Source organism: Penaeus monodon, chromosome 18 (genome assembly GCF_015228065.2).
Source record: "Penaeus monodon isolate SGIC_2016 chromosome 18, NSTDA_Pmon_1, whole genome shotgun sequence".
Lineage (NCBI taxonomy): Eukaryota > Metazoa > Arthropoda > Malacostraca > Decapoda > Penaeidae > Penaeus > Penaeus monodon.
The window spans coordinates 38,943,208-38,948,207 of record NC_051403.1 but is presented as its reverse complement, the minus strand read 5'-3'; the positions used below and the strand labels follow the sequence as shown (position 1 = coordinate 38,948,207).

The 5,000-nt window shown below is 35.0% G+C and overlaps 1 pseudogene; it reads right to left on the bottom strand.

Annotated features, from left to right (window-relative positions):
• Positions 1-5,000, bottom strand: part of LOC119584501 — a 25,335-nt pseudogene that overhangs the window by 1,087 nt on the left and 19,248 nt on the right.

Here is a 5,000-nt window from a genome sequence, read left to right as displayed (position 1 = left end):
TTTGCCTATTCGTGGAATTGATTTAGTCCAATAGTGATGGTTTTATATGCTAGTTCTGTTTGGATTACTCCTCTACCTCCGTGATTGCTATTTTCTGCTATTGCATGCTTGTGCTAGATCTCCGTGAAAACTGGTTTCATCCAGAAGTTTGCATTGAAGTCCCATCCTGCAACTTTTTGAGTATTGGATGCCATCTCCTTCGCTGATATCAAGATATTTGTAGATAGCCTCTTGGCCCAGCTCCTTGATTCTGCTGCTAATGACAAGGGTGCTTTATCTGAGCTGGTAAGATGGCTTTCGCAAATTTGTCTAGGCTGAATCCATTTCTGTATCACCAGTTTTCACTATTGTAAGTAGTTCTGTGTGTTTCTTGTCATCTTTGGCAAACGTGTTTAAGTCTTCTATATAAAATAGAAGACATATTTTGCTTTATGCGGGCTTACCTTCGTATCCACTATCATTTAGTAATGTAGATAGATTAGATAGCGCGATGCAAAGGAGAGGAGAGGGGGAAATTTGCACTAATAATGTTTATGTGTCTGGATATTAGTGATCCCTTTTCTTGACATACGATAATTTCCATTTTTCTTATCTCTACAGATCTTACAATCGTTAGGCAGATATAGGTATGGATTTTTCTCAAGCTACGTATGGGCATACTGTCTTTTTCCACCTCCTCTTCTTCTTCTTCTTCTTCTTCTTCTTCTTCTTCTTCTTCTTCTTCTTCTTCTTCTTCTTCTTCTTCTTCTTCTTCTTCTTCAACTTCTTCTTCTTTCATCCATGCCGTGGAGAGGTGTTTTATATTTACCTTTCACTTCTTCGTGGAAGAATTGAATGTTAGCAGTTGATCTTTGCAACTTATTTGATCATTAGGTTATAATAATAAGACGTCAGTTCTCTCTGCAATGATGATTGTCAAGATTTTATACATTACTGGCATGTTATCAAATTTTAGGAATTGTTTTGTTATCAGTTTTTTGGGATGAGGTAAGCATTGATAAGAGTGCTTGATGACGTTATTGCATTTTTTTGCAAGGTCTTCATGCAAATCGGCAATTGTCTGATTAAGAAGTTTGCAATTCCGTCCCATCTTGCATCCTCCCAGTTGATAGTATTATTGACTGAGTGTTTAATCGGTCGTTTTATCTTTCCAGTTTCGCCGTGCAACATGTGCGATTTGCATTTCTTGATAATTGATTCTTGATGTTTCTAGTACGTTCCTAATTCTCTTCCTTCATCTTACTCCAGAACTGTTCAACTTCAGGGGAAGGACGTTTATTATTTCAATTATTATTATCATTGTTTTATTATTTTTATTATCATTATTATATTATTGTTTTATTTTATTATTATTATTATTATTATTATTATTATTATTATTATTATTATTATTAATATCATTATTCTTATAACTATTATTATAACTATTATTATTATTACTATTATCATTATTATTACTATTACTATTACCATTAACATTATTATCATCATCATTATGATTATCATTATTATCATTATCATCATCGTCATTTGCATTAGCATTGGCAATATCATATTTTTTATAATCATCATTATTTCATTATTTCTATTATCATTAGTATGACTGTTGTTATTATTATTATGTTGTTGTTATCATCATCATCATCATCATCATCATCACCATCATTAGTATCATCATTCTTATCATTATTGTTACTATTATTATCATTGTTATCATTTTCAACATTATTAGTATTTTTTTATCATTATGATTATCATTTTTGTTATAACATTATTATGATCATCATCATCATCATTAATATCATTTTAACTATTATCATAACTACCATTACTATTATTTCTTTACTATCTTATTAATGATGTTATCATTATCATTATTATTAGTAGTAGTAATAGTATCATTAACGTTAGCATTATCACTATCACTATAACTATAATTATTATAATCAGTATCACCATCATTATGATTATTAATGCTGCTGTTACCATCATTATCCTCGTTACTATTTTTATTGTTATTATAATTATTATCATTATAATTAACATTATTGGTACCATTATTAGTAACTGTAGTAGTAGTAGTATTTTTATTATTGTCATTATTATTTTTGTAATAAATTTTGATAGTCAATGAAATAGGAAGAAAAAAAGCAAAGAAGAAGAAGAAAAGAAAAAGAAGAGGAAAGACGAGGCAAAATAAATCACACCTGAAGGACTCCGGAAACTTTCTCCTGAAGACTGACGCCGTGATGTAGTCCCTGACGAGATCCTTGCAAAGTGTCTCAGGATCGTCGCAGTCCTTCTCTCCAGGACACCAATCCCTGTGCCGGCGAGACTGCAGGGTGCCACGAGGATCCCGCACCAGCAACAGCAACCGCACGCCCAACCTGCGACGCAACACAAGATTTAGACGTGTTAACGACATGTTCAGTCAGCTGATGATTTCAATCCACGAGAAGTAAACAAAGCCCTACGGTGCATCACACGATTTAGACGTGTTGGCAACATGTCCAGTCAGCTGTGATTTCGGCACCTAAAAAGCGTCAACAAAGCTACTTCTTGTCCTCCAGCAGTTCCTCCGTGATTGAGCCTGAGTCTGACGTCCTTAGGGACTGAGGAAGCTGCAAATGGCGACAGGACTCGGCTTCCAGCACAGGTCGGAACTTCTTACCCGACCCCACAGGACTTGTTGTAGAAACACCCAAGGTGCAACCGTACTTAGTTGTTCTGGGAAGGACGATGCCGAGCCTTATGTTGAGTTCCGTGTCTTCTCTCATTATCTAGAGCTTTCTCTCTCTCTCTCCTCTCTCTCTCTCCTCTCTCTCTCTCTCTCTCTCTCTCTCTCTCTCTCTCTCTCTCTCTCTCTCTCTCTCTCTCTCTCTCTCTCTCTCTCTCTCTCTCTCTCTCTATCTCAATCAATCAATCAATTAATCAATCAATCTATCTCTTTCCCCTCTCCTTTCCTCCTTTGCCCGTCTCTCTTTCTCCTCCTTTCCCTCCCTCTCCCGTCCTCTCCTCCCCCCTTTCCCTCTCCCACTAAAAACTCACCCATTTCGCTATAATCGCAATTGAGAAGGTGTTTCAGATTAAGCAACGCCTGAGCTGCGTCATCCCCGTAGCGGATCTGCTTGATGCCGAAGTCAAGGAGAGGCTCGTAGTGGTAAAAGGTCCCCGGATGGCTGAGCAGAATATCCCCTGGTGAAGTATGGATAGCGTCTTATTCACCTAAAGCAATGTCTTTCTGCTTAGCATTTCTATCTTTCTGTCTTTTTTATTTCAAACATTCTACGCTGTGAAATTCCTGCAAAAGGAAAACAGTTATTTTTGATGTTTAATTAAATAGACTCCTAACAATAACAATATATGTGTGTGTGTGTGTGTGTGTGTGTGTGTGTGTGTGTGTGTGTGTGATAATATATATAACAATATATAAATATATATATATATATGTGTGTGTGTGTGTGTGTGTGTATAATAATATATATGACAATATATAAATATGACAATAAATATACATACATACACAAAACACATTTATAAGTGTGTGTGTGTGTGTGTGTGTGTGTGTGTGTGTGTGTGTGTGTGTGTGTGTGTGTGTGTGTGTGTGTGTGTGTGTGTGTGTGTGTAACATACATATAACATTGTTATATATGTATATATTGTTATTGTGTGGTAAATTTACAGAGAAAGTGAGTAAAAAAAATCAGAACGGCACCAGCGTTACTAATCTTTCTAAAGACTGCGAAGGTGCGAACGGTACGGAGGTACTGTGTGTAATTCCCAATTCTATCATATTTGACCTTTGATTAGACAGGTAGTTTGTGCTGTTAAAGTACACTCGCTGATGATCATCGATAATGATATGCATTAATAAAACTAGCTGAAGAATTTTAAATAAACTTCAAAACAACGAAAAAATAAGATACCAAATACTTGCGTGCCAACCAGCAGAACCCGCAAGTAGGTTCCACGTCTAGAGTATAATGTTACTGATATTTTAAGGCAGTTTGAAACAAGTAGGTCATTTACATACATACATACAATTAGCACACAGACACATGTACCTATATGTATGCTATCTTAAGTAGATAAATAAGTGTGTGTGTGTGTGTGTGTGTGTGTGTGTGTGTGTGTGTGTGTGTGTGTGTGTGTGTGTGTGTGTGTGTGTGTGTGTGTGTGTGTGTGTGTGTGTGTGTGTGTGTGTGTGTGTGTGTGTGTGCGCTCATACATATATACATACAAATACACGCACATGCACGCTTACATATATATATATATATATATATATATATATATATATATATATATATATATATATATATATATATATATATATAAATATATTTATTTATTTATTTATTTATTTATTTATTTATTTATTTATCTATTTATTTATTTATTTATTCATTTATTTATTATTATATATATATATATATATATATATATATATATATATATATATATATATATGTGTATGTGTGTGTGTGTGTTGTGTGTGTGTGTGTGTGTGTGTGTGTGTGTGTGTGTGTGTGTGTGTGTGTGTGTGTGTGTGTGTGTGTGTGTGTGTGTGTGCGCGCGCGCGCGCGTGTGTCTGTGTGTCCTAGACTCACTTAGGAAAGCAGGAGAAATACCAAGCTCACCCATTAAACTGGAATACCAGGTTTATCCATGAAAGATAAATACTAGATTAGAATTTTAAAAAAATAGATTTACCTAGGAAAATACTAGATTCACCCATGCAGGTAAATTACCAGACTCACCCGTGGATATAAATACGAGATCTACCCATGAAAATAAGATAAAAGACTCACCCATGAAAATAAAATACTAGACTCTCCCCTAAATACAAAATTCCATTCTCACCCATGAAAATAAAATACCACACTTGCCCATGAGAAAGCCAGAAAGCCAACAAAGTAACGGTAAAGAAGAAAAATAGCATATAGAGAATACCACACCTATAAGTGGCATTAAATCAAACGTTCGTTACTTCAGTAAAA